We start from the raw sequence: 19,126 nt of genomic DNA on the forward strand, positions 1-19,126 counted from the left end.
TCGGCCAGTTCTATCCAATCAATGTTACTAATCGAATGAACAGCTTTATGGTCAGATAATACTGGTGAAGCCACATAACACGTAATAAATTAATTTATCATCCAGGTTCCTACATTCAAATATTTAGGTGAATTATAGATTATCCTCATTAGAGTTTATGTGAAAGTAGGATCCGTTCGATAAATGAATACTGAACTGAATACAAAAAAAATATAAAAATCCCTGAATTGAATATTGGCTGATACATTAAATAACAAAATGGAGATAATAAATTATTGACGCGTCATTGTAATCGTGGGTTAAAATAATAATTCTATATTGATCGATACTAAAAATGCCGTATTAGTATTCCAATAGAATAATCAATCATCATTTATTATAATGAATCGAATATAAATGAAGATGTGGAAAATATATTGTGTTTCCAAGTTCATCATATTCACGGGTGATCTTTGCAAATGTTGTAATGATTTTCACCATTCATGTGATTATAAATAATTCAATAACAATTTTGAAATCAATCTCACAGAAATATCTTTGAATAATCACTACTTTGAGAACAGCGTGCATCTAGTGATGACATATGATGGAATTGGCCGATACTTGATGAAAATCCATAACTAACGTATTGAAAAACACCCCGTTGTGAGATTTTCACTGAACAGTTCTACAAAAAAGTAACACGTGTTTCGCCATATAATGGCTTCTTCGGACACGCCCGAAGAAGCCATTGTACGGCGAAACACGTATTGCTTTTTTCTAAATCTGTTCAGTGGAAATCTGACAATAAAATGTTTTTTGAATACTATAGTGATTATACTACACTGTGAAAACTGTTTCCATAATGAACTACGAGTTCTTAAACTTGGCGGGATTTCAATGGGATATTAACCGATCTTTTTGAGAAACATTCTCCTTTTAAAACTGTTGAAATTTCCAAGAAAAGGGCCCTTTGGCTCACAGACAATCTGAAACTCATGTTTCATCAATGGGATTATTACAAACAGATGAGAAATTTATCCAATCGTACTGTGAACCTGGAGAAAAGAGCATAATAATAATAATAATAATACGTTTATTGGTCCTTAATATGAGCATACAAGAAGCTATAGGGCAAGTCAAGGTATACAAAATTGTAGTAAAATATAGTATTATAGGTATATATATATATACATATACACATACATATATACACACATATACACCACATACATACATATATATCCATATATATATATACATACACACACATATATACATATACACATATATACACATACATACACATACACATATAAGTGAATAAAATAAAATAAATAAATGCTAGCGGACAGCACAGTACATTTGAAGACATAAGAAAACTAAATACTAGCATAAAATAAATATATGTATACAAGTGAATAAAATATGTAAATGCTAGCGGACCGCACAGTATATTTAAAGACATGACAAAAGTTAGCACTAGCAATTGCGACAATATTCAAAATACTCATTCAGATCGTACGGTGTAATATGAAGTAAGAAGTCTTTAGTTTTTTTCCTAAAAATGTGTGCCTGATTTATTAACTTCAATTCATTGGGGAGGACGTTATATAGTCTCAATCCCATTATATCAGGTAGATTGTGACAGAGGTTTAGACGTGACTTTGGTAGGCGGAGCTCGTTTCTTCTCCTGGTGTTGTAACTATGAAAGTCAGTACTTGTGAGAAACGTGTTTTTCTTTTTATGAATATATGTTAAGACTTCCAAAATATAGAGACCGTAAAAAGAAAGAATACCGAATTTCTTGAAGAGATTTCGACATGACTGCAGCTTCGGTGCATTTGTTATGCAACGAATTATTCGTTTTTGTGCAATAAATATATCTTTAGCGGCTGGAGATGTACCCCAGATACTGATTGCATAACTAATTCTGGATTGAATTTGAGCATAATAAAATAATAGTAGACCTTCAGTGTTCAATACATTTTTTAACATTCTGATTTGATAGCATCTAGAGTTCAGTGAGCCGGTGGGACTTTTGCAGTGTGTTTTAAAAGTAAGGTCGTTGTCAAGAGAAATGCCCAAGAATTTAATAGTGGTACAGGGTTCGATAGAGATACCGCATAGGTTCAGGTTCAAGGCAGGCAAATTGAGGTTTTGACTGGTATGGAATGTCATGTAGTTTGTTTTGGAAGGATTGAGATATAGCGAGTTTTTACTTAACCAACCGTGTAGGACATCAGTGGTGTTAGATATTTTATTTTGGAGTTCTAATTTTGATTTATCTGAGAGGAGTAGAGTAGCGTCGTCAGCATATAAGCAAGTGAACGCTTCCCGTAAAACTATTGGGGGTTCATTTATATAGATGATAAAAAGTATAGGAGCCAAGACAGATCCTTGAGGTACACCAATATTATTTTCTTGTGGAGATGAGAAATATGTGAGTTTTTTATTTGCACTAAAGTGGCTAATTTTTATTCTCTGGGTTCTTCCTTCAAGAAAAGAACTGAACCAATCGTGGGATTTTCCTCTAATTCCAATTTGATAAAGTTTATCAAGTAGTTGTTTATGTATTACGCAGTCAAAAGCTCGACTTAGGTCACAGAATATTCCAGTTGGATTGTGTCCTAGCTCGATGGCATTAACAATTTTCACATAAAGGCAATGAATTGCACTCTCGGTGGAATGTCCAGTGCGGAAACCGTGCTGGTTTGGGTGAAGTGAATTGTTTATATTTAGAAAGTTCACAAGTTGTGCAAGCATTGTGTATTCAAAAAGCTTGGAGAATATGGGGGGAACAGTAATGGGACGGTAATTTTCCATATTTTGCGGATCATGTTTTTTTAGAATTGGAGATACAAGAGCATTCTTCAATCTCGATGGGAATAAGCCCTCTTGAAGGGAGGCATTTATTATATGAGTGAGAGGTTCGACGATAGAAGCGGCGATTTTTTTAATTAGGAATCCGGAAATATCGTCTGTGCCACAGGTGTGTTTATTTTGGAGTTTGTACTTTATAGTATCCATAATTTCCTGTTCAGTCACGTATCTGATAAAGAAACTATTAGGCAAATTTTTATTCATATTCTTAGAAGGTGAGTGACTTTTATTGATTATTTTGTTAATGGTGTCATACGGCGCCTGAATAAAGAAATCATTGAAGGCTTCGGATACAGATTGTGGATTATTAATTACTTTATCACCTGTTTTAAGGGAGATGTTTTTGTGAGTAGTATATTTTCCGTTCAGAGTAGAAATAATACTCCATGTGGTCCTGTTTATGTTGGAAGATGAATGAATTTTGTTGATATAGTAATGGTTCTTTGTATATTTGATCAAATTTGAGTGATTTGTTCTAGCTGTTTTGTATATTGCGTTTAGTTTTGGATCCGTTTTTTGAGCCTGAAATAAAGTTTTTAAATTTTTACTCGATTTTTTGACTGTTTCGTTTACCCATTCTCTACCGAGATCTGTTTTTTGCTTTGATATTCTAACTTTTATAAGTGGACATATAACATTATAATGATATAATAAAGTGTCATGAAAAGAGTTAAATTTCGTTTCTGAACTGGTTGCTGAATAGACCTCTGCCCACGTTTCATTTTGGAGTGCGTTTATGAGATTGTTGATGTTTATATCGTTCATAATTCGTTTAGATGTATAAATTTTATCATTGGCGTTCCTGAGTACGAGCTTGTTGAGAGAATAAAGAATCGTACGATGGTCCGAGATATTATTGTCCTGAACTTCATAATTGTCACAGTCGGTGTCGTTGCTGTAGATTTGATCAAGTATTGTTTGAGTTGTAGAGCAAATACGTGTTGGTTCATGAATTCTAGGATTGAGGTTATATGTTGCCAATAGCTGAGAGAAACTAGTTTTATCATTATTCCCCAATGAATTTAGATTAAAATCACCATTAAGAATTATGGCAGCATTTTTGTGGAAAATGTTATTTAATAAGTCATTTAGCTTATGAAAGAAAATATTGAAGATTCCAGTGGGAGATCGGTAACATGTTAAAATTATGTACCTTTTACCAGGCAAACATTCCCAGGATACACCAGTTATTTCTATATTTTTCTCGTCACAGAATTCAGAGAGATCTAGCGGTTTGACATTCAGGTTAGCATAGCTCAATCATAGGCTTACAAGAAGTAAGCAGATAGGAAAGATTTATCCGATTTGAATATTCACCATAAAAGAAACTTCAGATCCATTCCAGACCACCTATTGAACGTTGAAGATATCAACAAAACAATTGCATTCGTCATTCTTATGGTGTGAGAAAATTCGACCATATAGCCCCCAAGTTCGAGGAGTCAGGTTGGTTACCTCTTGCTAAAACCTGGCAGTTCCACCCACTCTTCAATACACATAAATTTCTCATTTACAAAAAGCCAAATTATATTTATAAAAGATATAAAACTTTTCAATCTCAGAATAATTCGAGGACACGAAACCATCACACTTTTTTTATCCAAAACACTCTACAGCCTGCTTTACTCGTAGTTTTATTTACAACTATATCAAACAATATAACGCTCTGCCCAGTGAATTTAGACACTACTCCATCTATAATTTCAGGAAAAAGTTGAAAACATATCTGAAGTCTTCTGGATAGATAATATATTCATGTTATGCCTTGCTCATATGGTTTTCCCTTTGTCTCACTTTTGTGTTTTGCTATATGTTTTACCTTATGTAAGCTGAATAGATTTTTAATATAAAACAGCCTCGGTTAACTTCGCCCTTTCATTGATTTTTGTATCTACTTCTTCTTCATAAACAATGTATGTCAATGAATGAAGCCCTTATATTACTATTATTATTATTATTATATTGAAAAATTGCTTGATTGTTCAACGAGAGTTTTCGACTATTGTCAATGTTATTCCAAAAATGATTCTGCCAAATATTTCTCAAGGGTTTCACAACGTTTTCATTTCTGTCTATCAAATATTTACAGCAAGTTTTCGCCCTAAAAGCTATGTCCCGTACTGAAAAGTTTCGAAAGTGCTATGCATGATGAAAATTCCACATTTTGATGGGTGTTTTGATAATAACAGATATCAAAGGACTGAATGTTCGTGTAGCGGTTTGATGTGGTTACATTGTTGCCTAAGTGCCATGTTTTATACGGTTATTTTTTATTGTTTTCCAGTTTGCCGTAATTTTAAGAACATTCCATACAATGTTGTTTTCATAGTGAATTTTATATTTCGCATTCGCTTCAGACGGTTTGACGTTTTAGGTCTTCTTTGCCATATTTTCCACGTTTGGTATAATCAAATTCCATTGGAAACCTATTTTAAGTTTTTGTCTGTATATGATACAGTTTGTGTCTCGGGCTATGCTTGAAGACTGGCAGTAAACAAATCTAAAGCAAATGAACTTCAAACTTTCAAGCCAGTCTCTATATACCAACACAGTAGGTTTAATGGACCTACGCCTATCAGAAAACAACTATTACCCTAGCTAATACAACGAAGGGCGTTGGATTATATCCCACAGGCGTCAGTGTAGGAATCTTCACAGAAAATTTCCTGCATATGCAATTGGCAATACAACTGAGAGTCGACCCTCATTTATGAAACGGGCACACTTGCAGACCGGTTTCGGGCTTATTATCCACTCATCAGTGCAAGATAGTGACCATCATCGACCTCTAGTCAATGATGGTCATTGACGTTCTATAATTGAGGGTCGACTCTTTCAGTTGTGTTGCCAATTGCATATGCAGGAAATTTTCTGTGAAGATTCCTGTACTGGCGCCTGTTGGATATAATCCAACGCCCTTCGTGTTATTAGCCAGGGGAGTAGTTGTTTTCTGATAGGCGTCAGTCCATCAAACCTATTGTGTTGGTATATAGAGACTGGCTTGAACGTTTGAAATTAATTTGCTTCAGATATTTGTGTAGAGTTAATTCTTTTAAATTGATTGTTCTTTTCCTTTCTTTGAAAGATTTCCACATTGTCTGTATGAAGATAGAGGTGTAGAAAGTCAAAACCCTTTCTTTCCTCAATACACGTAGTACTTAAGTTGCAAATCCCTAGATTTTTCTGACAATTGGTACTTGGGGAAAAATTATAATTGAGTAATAGACACAAAAAATGAAAACAAGTATAACTCGTGAAGTTTATCTTTCAAAATTGACTCCTACAGTCTTCAATGAAGAACTCATACGAACCCTACTAACGTCAGTAGACAGACAGTTGTCGAAATTTGGAGGAGCTAGAGCTAACCTTTCAACGTATCATTCTTAGCATGTGCAGCTACAGTTTGCGACGTACTTCTGCAGCCACATACCAGGATTCGGAAGAGAATACTCAACAAGGGATGACAAATTACCCATTTGATGATGAAACCAATTCACTGATTTCTAAAATAATTTTTGAATTTTTTATCATAATTTTTCCCATGAGAGAATGTTTTTGTCTTATCTCGCTGATGTTCAATTTATTGCATGAGAACTAATTCAAAATTTATTGAAAAACAACAAAATGGGTACTCTGAACTTGATAAACGACGATTTAATCATTCATCAATATCATTACTCATTCATATAAGCTTTCAGCTAGTTTATTGCATAAAATATTTATCTACCAATCATTCATACGTCATGAAAGGGAAATTTCAAATCACGATCCCCCTACATAACCTGCGTTATTTAATAATGAGTGCAGAATAACAATGATCGATTGGTAAATATCATTTTATATCAACATGATTTTCATATGATGAATATGAATATCGTGTTTCTAACTCCAGGATGTATTGGGGTCTACATATCGTGACGTGTTTGCTTTTATAATGATTTCGCAATGGTAAAATACAATGGCTGAGCTTCCCTTGAAATCTAAACGATCTGGAAGGGAACTTTCTGTTATTATACCAGAGATATTATTCCAAGTTTTTCTATGGTGAGATTGGTGTTTTCACCAAGTCAAACGTGTATGCTTAATCTGTTGAGCATAACTGCTACAAAATTCAGTTGCAAAATTTTATTCAATCTAACATATATACAATCAATCATTTCAAGTTATACGAAAGCTTGTAGAAGGATAAAAAACGCTGCCCAAATTTGTTATGAACGATTAACGATACAAGATTTTTCTATACCTTCAGGAAATGAATAGAACTTCAGGGAATCTGACTAATACGGTATAATTTCCATTCATGCCTGATAAATCCCCATTAGAAAAATAATTGACGTAGTGTTTAGGTAATTATGGATCTAGTGAAAGTTTAATCTATCTAGACTCATGAATGCGAAATTCACTCATTTAACACTCTGTTTCTCCATACTGGTGAGTCCTAGGAAGCTGAAAGTTGTTATATAGTTGCTTCTTAGGTCTTAGATGCGAACTAAGAAAGGATTTTCGAATATTCCAACTGAGGCGTCAGTAGCGGAGGAAAAGACGCGTTCATAGAAGCTGGAATTGTGTATTTCCTGTTGTAGCTGTGCAATAGAAAAACATTTTTGAATATTTCAACTGGGGATCCAGTCGCGGGAAAAAATTGACAGATATTCTGAAATATGCATTGTAAAATATTATCCGATTTGATTGTAATCATGGTTCAGTATTTTGCATATAGTGGCTACCACATGAGAGATAGATATACGCTCTCGCGCAACTATTTAAGATAAACAATCTTAAGGCACATTATCTGTAAGTAACTCCAACGGTACAGGCAACGCACGCCAAGATAGCTCTCAAGGAGCAAGAATTTTTCCGACTCACTGAATATGTATCGTTATATTATGACCAAAATAACACAAAACCCGTGGGTTGGGCTACCTATCGGGCGCGTTTCCAGGTGGCGTATAGGGGAACAGCCAGAGGACTGGGAGCCCTGTCCAGAAAGCCAATGTGGTCGTACGGACGGGGTCGCCGCACACCTGGTCAGTGGCAGAAATAAGTAGGGTAGGGGAACAAAACCTCCCCAGAAGCCTTCATGAAACATGTCACCGTGAACCAGCCTACCCAAGCTGAGGTGTAAAGAATCGTGTCGACGGCTGAATGGCCGCAGGGTGATATGCGGTTATGAACGATCCCCTTGGAGAACTGGGCGAAACCTCATTGTAATCAGCCTTCCTCTGGTAATGCAGGGCTCTGTCAGAGAGACCAACTCTTTCCCTGCTACTCGTGAGAAGATACTTGAATGAAACAAATACAAAAACAGACACAGAAAAACCAAAAACCAATCCCGAGGCTGGACAGAAGTGCTCCCTCAATCTATGGCGGTGGCTGGGGACGAACAGAAATGTCCACCCCAATCTACTGCTCGGAATGAGGCTGGACATGACAGATCACCCCGCGATATAATGCAAAGGCCAAGGCGTAAGCGCATTTGCGGCATCGAGGTCAAAAAGAGAAAAAGAACGAAGTAGGCAGGACTGGCAGCAACTATAAGTGCACTCTCCTCCTCCCCCACTCCACCTTCTACAACAATGGCATTTCCTGCGGCGGGAGCCAAGAGCTCAGCCTTGAATGGAGCCTTACTTGAGCACCTCCACGGAGGGAACCCCAAGAAGGTTGATGAAGCCGCATTGCAGTAACGTCACTGCACCTTCCAAAACCTTCACGAAGGTCGCCGTGAGACACCTCAAGGGTGCCAAAGAGAGTGTGTGTTCGGCAACTTGACCTTCACCTGCCGATATAAAAGAGATGTCTCCTAGTGACCTGCCCACCTTCCTGGAAAGGACAGAATGGACGATGACCTAGGAGGACAACTCCTCGGGAGGATGTACAATGGGTCACACATATGGCCTAAGTGATGTGGGTCTACACTCACCTTCCCTACTCTACAGATTCAGATATACAGAACACAAAACCTTCTTGAGTTGTAGCCTATATTATTTGATGTATAAGCTGTGTTTATGTAAAGTTTCAACTGAATCCGTTAGTCGGTTAGGCGTGAAAGAGTCTCAAACATACATATATACATTTATCCGTCCTCACAAACCTTCACAATTATAATATTAGTATAGATATTGAAAGGGTTCATCGTAACTGTTCATGTTTCATCCTCAGGAATATAAAGCAGGTATCCTTTTTGAAATGTCAAGTTTCAGGTAGGACGAATTTCATCAGAAAAATAGAAAAAATAATTCAATTATCGAAATCAATTGTGTTTTGATGATAGAGGCCTCTGTTGCAATGAATGTTTTCCTATGTAATGAACGGCGTTTTTTCTTTCATTACTATTTTTGTTATCTTTTGAGCTTAACTTACTCATTACTCCATATTTGATACGTAGATTGCACATTGGTGGAAGATAAGCTTACTTCACAAATCTTTCTTACAATAAATTGATGGATGTAGCCGTTACTACGTGGCTGGAAATCATAATGAAGGAAAGAGAATTGAAACTTTCTATGTTTTCTACCACTTTTATTTGTAACTAACATTACTGCAGTTTTATCCTATGAGGACATTTTCAAACTTATACTGAGTTTAATGTATAAGTTTGAAAATGTCGTTATAGAATGGAACTGCAGTAACGTTAGTTACAAATAAAAGTGGTATAAAACATAAAAAGTCTATCAAAAACCGAAAACAATAATACTGATTCATTATTCAAATAAATAATTCACTTTAATATGACATGGACATTTTCTGTTATCGAACTAGCTGACCCAACAAATTATTTACGTAAGTCCGGAAAATACTGGTGTTTCGGACGAGTAGACCAGATCTTTAACTTTTGAGTTGAAACTGTGAACGAGACGAGTGTCCCAACGAAAATAAAATAAAAAAACGCTGATCGATTGTTCTCACCCCGCAAAATTTGATTATTCACCACCAAACTTCGTAATGTCAACTTTGCATCATTTTGAATTTTAATGATTTTTTCAGTAGCGAAATCCAGTCCGAGTGAAATGAAAATTTTATATAAACTCGGTTTGTTCTGAATAGATAAAAAATATTTATAAAAATATCCTAAAGTAAGTAAAAGAATACTAAAAATCAGCGAGAAATGAAAGTAACAAACTGACTGATTTAATTCATGTTGATATTGATGTTTCCGCACAAGGCCTTATTTTCGAATCGAATCGAAATCAGTCAGCAATAAAAAGTGATTTTTCTTTCATACCCACAAGGAAAAATTGTTGTTCAATACCAACAGCGTTGTTCAGACCTGTGATTTGATATCGATCGCAAAACGAAATTCGTCTTATGTTAGTTACTTGCTTGCGGTGAAAGAAAAAAAGAAACAAAAAAAAAGGTTTATCACTAGCGATTTCGATGCTTGGTTTTGTGACAGACCGCTTTGACGACTTGAAAAAATGTGGAAAACTTAAAAAAAAGGAAATAACTGCAAGAAAAATTTTTCATGAATGTATGTAAATCATTCACAAACTTTTATTCATATACAATGCGGAAGGAAAAACTCTTTCGATGAATTTAATTTCACATGAATATTGAATCACACAAAAGAAAAAAATGTCTCTCACATATGAACTTTGAATTCCGAATTCAAATAAATCTAGTTAGTAATATTATTTTCAGCTATTCCTTTCAATTTTCAATTTTACTTATTCTTTCAGGGATTCCGTTTAATATTAGACTTTACTTTTACTTTTTCCTGGGACATATCATGTCCACATGCGGTTTCTTTCTTCGATAATTTGTTGAAATGTGTGTGTTTCAATTCAATGAAATATTGCTGCAAGACAGTATATTGCTATGAGGTCAGTAAATGGAGTATAATTACCGATTTTTTGAATTTCCTCGACAGATTTTTAGCATCCTCCTCGATACTTCAGAGATTCTGGAAAAAGCACAGTGTGGAGTGGTTCTTCTCAAACATTCAAAAGTACTGAACCTTGTGAGGACAATGAGAACACTTCGTGCTTTGATCCATTGCCTTTCTTAATCTCTATTTTAGTGTTGGACAAATCATCAGCACAAAAGACCAAACATATACCTCTTCAACCAAAATTATACTTGAAGGACATTTTCTTCAATAGTGTTTATGCGAAGAATATTAAATTTATATAGGTACTAGCTACCCCCCCGGTTCCGCAATAAACATCTACAACATAAAATAAACCAAGATACAAAACTGCAGCCTCCGAAAATAAAGCGGTACGGAGAAATAGTGATGAAAAGTAACATTATTTTATGAACGCTCTTTTTCCACGCGGCTGGCCCCCCAGTTGGGTTGGCGTTTACAACGCAAAACAAACCTGCATACAAATGTCAGCTTTCGAAAATATATCAGTACGGAGAAACAGTGATGAAAAGGTATTTCTCATACGCAAACGCGGCCCTTATACACCCACGGGGGACGCCCCACTTGGAATATTTGAGAATCCTTTCTTAGTACGCATCGAAGACCTGAGAAGCACCTATACCAACTTTTAGCTTCCTAGGACTCATTTTGAGTATAGATTTAGATAGATATCACTTTATTTTCAACAGGTGTACACCCAATCACAGAAATTGTTGTAGAAAATATGCTGAAGAAAAATAACATAAGTAGATTCAATTGATATATTGTGAAAGAATTAGTCTTCATAATGTTGATAAAAAACATTTTGAAATCGTAAAAACAAACCTATGAATGAAAGGTTCTGTGTAAGATACAATCCTTGATGAAATTCAAAAAAACTTCTAATATTATCACACATGCTACAAACTGAACTGAAATTATAACATGTTATATTCACTGGTGCTCTGAGTTTCACATTTGTTCTACTACTCTGACAATGAAATGTTTTCTCGTATCTTGAGACATGGTACATGAAAGTTTATTTTTTATAGCAGCGGGGCACAAGAGAAGTTATTCATATAATTATATAGAAATGCACCTGTGATAAAGAGTCTACGTGTATTCAATGATATGATATTAAATTGATTCGAAAGGATAAAATAGTCAATTCCCCTTTGGGAAATATTCTTTGGAGAGCTTCAATTTGCTCTATGTGAGAATTATAAATGGGGAAACAGATCATCGTCCCATATTCTAGTTTGGATCTCACATAAGAATAGAATAGCGTACGCTAAATGCACACACACCGATTTTGGACGGCCGATTTTATACCGGTCGTCCAAATTCCAATAGTGAACCTCATGTGGATACGGGACCTGTCACACACGCCGACCGGTGATCGGCGTCGATCACCGGTGATGGTATTTTCATGAGTGAATTGCATTAGACTATCCTTTCTGTAAATAGACAATATGGCATTTAGCTCCGGGGCGACTTCATTGATTTCAGTGGCGCATTTGCTTTTTCAGTTGCAGGAAAACCCTGAAAAACCTGCAGCACCACATCATCTGAAGATCTTGATCTGCCAATGTCCTCTCTTCCATAAAACAAAATGTAGGACGTCTCCAGAGGCTCCAATAAAGACATCGCCAGAACACTTAGTGACACGACAATCATCAAACTAAAACCAGTCCGTTTCGTCTTTGGCCAAATTCATAAAGATTATAATAGTGGTCTGCCAGATTGAAGTGTTCCTCTATTTCGAACCTCCGTAAGAGTCATGTCAGAGGTTGAGTCAGAGGTTGAGTCAGAGGTTGAGTCATGTCTGAAGATCATCTGTGTTATATTAGATTATCTGGTGCCTCAGCTATACAGTCAGTTAGTTTGGCGCATGTTTGGCAATGTTAGATTGACTGAAAGTATGAGCACTCTCCAATTTGAATATTTTAAAGCAGTTTCATTATTGTTTATTATTTCAGTCAAATCATTAATGAAAATTGAGAATAAAGGTCCTAAATTCAAGCCTTGGATCACTCCGGAACTGGGAGTCTATGAAGAGGATTCAAAGCCTTCATACTTTGGAATTGTTTTCTATTACGTAGGTAATTTGATATTAGTTTCACCAAACTTGCTGAGAAACCAAATTCTGTATAAATGACGTAAACCTGCAATTTCCTATCCAAAGCTTCAGATACATATTGTGAAATACATGCAAGATTGGTTGTACACGACTTGTTTACTAAAAACCCGTGCTAATCATCTGATATGATATTTCGTATTGGACTGTAAGTATTGGAGTATAATATTATTTCAAATATTTCAGAGAAATTTCTCAGTATTGAGTTACTACGATTCAAGTAACAATTTAGAAATTCCTCATACTCACGGATGAATATAAAGAAAAACAAACAAGTTCATTGAATAGTTTCTTGCAATGAGTCATATTATGAATTTTTGTTTACTCAGCATTGACATTAAAAAGATCAAATTTCCAAAGTAACCATGATTATGGTGAGATTCGGAAAAGTCGGAAAAATCATTAACGGTACGGGTATAGATTTAGAAGAAACTGATTATGAAGACGAATTCATTGCGACCAAACGATAATCGAATTGATGGCCTCTCATCAATCTTGAGAACAACTCTCGCACCATCATTTCTCACATGGTTAGAAAGTTGTGAATTCTCAAGATACCCTGTATTACTAAACCAAATTAAGTGTATCCATCTAATCATTCAGAGTTGTCTTTCGTTAACAGATTGCAGCTTATTACGCATCGCAAACTCATTTCGCAAGTACTGATGGTGATTTCGACAGGTTCGAAAGTGATTTATGGACAAATGGGATTTTTTTTCACATTTTGTTTTTGAAGTCGCATCATTGATTTTCGATTAGATAACCTTATATTGGAGTTTCTGTTGCCGCATAATGATCCAAGGGAATGAACCTTAGCGATAGTTTTTTTCACATTAGAATTTGTGATGAGTGATGTTTCTAAATGAAGCTGTCTAGTATCACCGCTGAGTTTGAAGGTTTAGGGTTTCGAATTTCGGTATTTTTTTGGCTCATATACTGAGCTTCCATTTCAAAATTAGTCTGTTTAGTCTGTAGACGAAAATGATTGCCAGTGAACCATATCAAGTGGCTTGAAGAATCAGTGTATTTCCTGAAAAATGGATTATACTGTGTCACCCGTCGTGGAGAATAATATAATAAGTGGCAAAATCACAATAGACTAATATCAATGTAAAACTTGTACTACATGAAACGTTTTTACAGGACAATCAATAACTTGGACATATTTAATTTTCCGATTATCTTCCTACATCTATTAAAGAGGTTTGAAAACTGCAATTCCAATTCTGAAGACGAAGGCAAGTTTTGAGAATCCGAAACGTATCGAGTGTCCAAATCGACAGTGTCGATGATATCATCAGCTATTCTGTACAGCCAAAATCGTCAGATATGACAAGTGATAGCCTTTTCTATACCTGTATTAATTTCTTCACTTGAATTTGATTTGTTTTCAGATTGTGGTTGATGTGAACATTCTAGATGGAGACGAATCAGTGCGTCGTCATTTCCTTAATTTTTCGTTATAAAACTACTTCTTTTCAATTCTCCCAGTATGGCCTGTTTCAGTAAAACAGCTGACAAGAAAATTCCAGAAGTTGATATTGAAATCAATATAATGATGTACACTGAATCGAAATGATATGCAAAGTCTTGTACACATTTGAAAGGGTATATTATTTTCAAAAGAAATAATTTTTTGAAATGGAAGTAAAAAACCAAAACCTTTCTTTCTCGATGATCAATCTCTTCTGAAAATATACCTGTTTCAATTCAAACGGGGTTCCACAGACTTGTGATACTGGTTTATTAGTGAATAGATCGGTGTTTAATAGGCCTCAAATATTTTTTTTATTCATTATATAAAACGTATATGAATAACCTTCTAATGGAAATTAATTGCTTCGAGATTGATCATTTCGAACATTGAAATATCCAAAAAATATGTATCTCAAAAAATTTCAATGTGAGAGTGGCTGAAAATCAAAGTATCTAAAAGAACAATTTGTTCCGGTCAGTCTCAAATAATCTACACTGGTTGATGAACCGACACCTATCAGAAAACAACTACTTCCTTGGCTAACACCACGAAGGGCGTTGAATTACATACGACAGGTGTCAATGCAGCATTCTTCAGTGCAGCAGTGTTCATTGAACATGAGGCAAAAATTCAACGGACTATTCCTTGGACTATTACAAGGGTATTTTGTCTCTTGATGATTATTAATAGGGCACTTTGTTTCGAAGATACGGGGCGAAAAAAATTTTGACAATAACAATTTATTTACAAAAATATACATGTTATGTTTCTTAATCTTCAAGAACTGCTGAAAATGATTACCCCCGCCCGGATGCAAGGATATAATCTGCCCCCCATCAATTCCTGAACTCTTTCAAAAATAACAGGATCGTTTCTGATTGCATTACACTCAGAAAATTGAATGTCTGCAGCCGTTTGTAGCAATCGGAATGTTGTTGATAGGTATCAAAGGAATTGTTAGGTTTTTTATTACTTGGTAGGTCCAGTGTAGTACTTGATACTTTAATTTCGGCTACGTTAATAATTTTAAAATTACCAAAATTGTTATTCTCAAAATTCTTTTTTGGCCCGTATCTTCAAAACAAAGCGCTCCATCAAAAGTAATCGAAAGACAGAATATCCTTAGTAGTGAAAGAAATAGTTCCTTATTTTTCTGTCGCATGAAAATAAATATAGAATTCGACATGGAAAGGACAACAAAATTGTCAGGAATAAACAATACACACTAGGTCTCATGTTTGATTATGTGTTATTCGTAATTAAATTCTCGACAGCCTTATATACTAGTTATTTCTCAACTACACTTCAAAAATTAATTCGCCGAATACCAAAAATTATATCCACGTATCATGCTTGCCCACCAAAGCATAACATTACAACATAACAAAGCATTACAAAACTGCATTCTTACATACTTTCGTTGTATGCGACATAAATGCAACTTATTCAGCTTTCCTGAAAATTCACTTCAACTATATCTACTGGGAGCGAAGTTGATTTAATTTTTTTTTGAGGAATCGAAATTCATTGATACACCAAAAAGTGAAGTGACATTCTGTAATTTATTGTATAGAAATATTGATTATTCTTATCTTTAGTCATAACTATTCTTATTAAAATACTAGATTAGACACATGAGAAACAATATTGTTATTTGGTGATATCAGTTGTTTTTTCCTCAGTATTATTATATTCAACAGGAATGATTGATGCTCGAGTTATTAATGAATGATGAATTGGTGAATGTTCATTGTAAATGATTTATAAAAGAGAAAAACTTTCAAAATATTGATTTTCACCCACAATATAAAAACTATTTCAAATATATCAATAGAAAGTATGGCAGCAAATTATAAGCTTTATTAAGCTTTCTCTACTTGTTCGAAATGAAGAATTCATAGCTCGTAGTTTCAGGGTGAACATGTTTAATGTTTTGAGAAAAACAGAAATTTCTCGTGAACAGTTGATTTTTGATGTGAGGAATGCTTCATCAGAATGAATTGAATCATCTCAGAATTTCATGACTTTCCGAATACAGGGCATTCCATTTGGAAAAACTGAGTTCTGGTCTAGAATGAGTCATTGATTCTGAACACCTTGTATAACATTTTAGAAATGTTACTCGTACAAGACGGTAAAATGAAATATTTTGATGGATCAATCAATAGCTCATTCATTTGAATTGAAAGAGTTATATTTTAGGAGTGATTAATTTTTTGGGAAAGAGAGTTTTTGGCTTTCTACTACTCCATCTGATACAAAAAAAAGGGATGATAGAATCTTCCAAAGAAAGGAAGGAAGTAATCAATTTGAAACTCTATACATGAATGTGTAGATCATGCAAAGAAGTAACTTTCAGACACAAACTGAAAGAAAGACCTCCTGAAACAGCTACTTTCATATAAACATTGAATTACACGAAAGAAAATAATTCTTTCGAAACAAATACTTCTATATGAACACTGAATTATACAGAAGATACTTTTCTCTACTCAGTTTGTATTTCAAACATTTGTTGTGGATTAAGAATCAGATATCATTCACATGAGTTCTACTTTGAATGAATGGTAATAAATTGTACTCATATAGAACACTGTCACCCTCACTAGTATACACCGATGTTTCGTCTTAAGACACTTGCCCTAAAGCTCTTCAGTACCAAATTGGATAACATTATAGAAAATACACACACTTCATTCATGAATTACGATTTTGAATGTCACGGAATAAGCTTGATCTGCTTATGTCATCGATGACATCGTAATGACATTCATTCACCTATTTGATTTAATCATCCCTTTTTTTTGTATCAGATGGAGTAGTAGAAAGCCAAAAACTTTCTTTCCCGAAAAAGCTCATTCATGTATTCTACCATGTTAGGAATCACACGTTAAAAGATAAGACCTCGTTAGTCCTTTGCTCGCACAAGTTTCTGAACTTCTGAGAGTTGTCGTTCGTATTGGGGCGACAGCGGAAAAACAGATTTTAAACAAATTTTTTTTCAAACACTTGAATTTTATGAAGAAATCCCCACCCTTTTTATTCCAGAAAGTCACATCAAATTCATGACAGATATTGACAAATGTGAGAATATACATTTGAATCAAGGAAGTTGGTACCAGCTTCCAATATAATCAGTAGCATATTATGATGGAGCATATTATGAAACCTTCATTTTCAGGATATGAATCGTATCATTTCCCAAAATACGGCTGAAAGACATTCATTGTGCTGTTTCCCGTAAATCACTATTTTTTGAAAATCATAATTGATGACAATAACTGTATAAAGGTCGAAGTAACTGCATAAAATAAAACTAGTTGGTTGTTACAGTAATTTCGAATCCTTTATAGCCGAAATGTTATTCACAAAATACAAGTTGAATTTTAAGAAATATGAAATGGGTGAATCAGAAAATCATTGATTTCATAGATTTCATACTTCTCTGATTCAGTTTTCCATTCTTTATATCTAGAACTAAGATCAACAGCACATGTTGTTTCTAGCCTCATTTGCAGTTTAATAGAAAATAATAATTACTGTATTTATATGTTATAAAAATGAACGAATAAATGAATTAATAAAGAATAACTAATTTTCAATTATTTATGCCCACTGATGAAAACTTGTCAGTAGATTTCATTCAGAAAATAGCTTTCAAAGTGAATTTTATTAGTTTGGGCTTCCATTGTCTAATATGATATAGAATGATTTGAAATCCCCGAATTGAAAATTGAAAATTGAAAATGAATAGCAGAAAATAACAATTTCATCAAGCAAAAATGAAATTACAGTGAAATAAAATATAACTGAACAATTAAACAAAAATATAAACGAAAAAATATTTGCTTTTTATGTTCAATTTAAATTTTTTGCTTGTGTTTTATCTCACTATAATTTCTTTTCAGGGTTTTCTTGCTTAATATTATTGTTATTTCCAGTTATTCATTTTTAATTTTGAATTGTATTGGTTTTTCCAGTTATTTCAAATAATTTCATATGGTATTAGATTACGGAAATTTGAACTAATAAAATTCAGCATGAAACATTGTCAACCACCTTCAAACGGAAGCTATCAAAGTGCTTTACAATCTCACCTCAAAATCTTCGCATTTTCAACCCAACTCACTCAGCTACTGGAAATCACCAGTCGACATTTCGGAAAATTTTTCAAAAACATCTTCAACCCTTATGCGAAAAACTTGCCCCTTCTGCAACAAGCACCTGTAGCGCGGTGTTTAAAATAATCACGCGACAGCGTCGAATGATAACCGTCGGTCGTCGCGACGCGTCTTTATCACGCGGCGTCATGTGTTCCACTGGCGCACTTTGATTGTGCTCCTCTCGCGTCGGAAAAACTTTGGCGGCGGAAAATCCGGAAAACGCGCACGCGTCAAACGTGGAAATCTCGATGCTCGGTTGTCTTTTCGAAGATGGTCCAGTAGCGATGTTATGGTGGGACGATAGTTGTGATAGGTTCAGATTGTGGGAGGGGGAAATACATGTAAAAACGCAGTTTCAAAAGAAAAAATTGTGTCGGGAATCATACAGAGTGTTTCTGATAACAAATTCATGTTTTGCAAGGGGAACCTCTTTATTCAAAGCCAAGAATTCATCATCACTGTATATTCCGAAAATATCTTCTTATAACGATACTTCATATTTTCAATAGCTTTTCTGAAAAAAAAGGTACATGAGTGAACAGAAGTTCAATGATGGATAATAAATTTTCACTTACTTCTTCACTCACCTATTACGAACATCGTGATTGTATAATTATGGATTACGAGGTGTAACATTACAATGG

The 19,126-nt window shown here is 34.7% G+C and overlaps 1 protein-coding gene across 1 annotated transcript in view; it reads right to left on the minus strand.

The window, feature by feature from the left end:
• The window catches only part of 5-HT2B (5-hydroxytryptamine receptor 2B), a 231,409-nt gene extending 212,608 nt beyond the window's left edge, over window positions 1-18,801 (minus strand). The window contains exon 1 of the mRNA XM_074184561.1: window positions 18,417-18,801. The gene's annotated coding sequence lies outside the window, so the exon portion shown is untranslated. The remainder of the gene's footprint in view (window positions 1-18,416) is intronic.
• Window positions 18,802-19,126: the final 325 nt, after the last annotated feature.

Source organism: Leptinotarsa decemlineata, unplaced genomic scaffold, assembly GCF_025532065.1.
Source record: "Leptinotarsa decemlineata unplaced genomic scaffold, Ldec_3_MD MMD2_tig00026354_RagTag_RagTag, whole genome shotgun sequence".
In the NCBI taxonomy this organism is placed as follows: Eukaryota; Metazoa; Arthropoda; class Insecta; order Coleoptera; family Chrysomelidae; genus Leptinotarsa; species Leptinotarsa decemlineata.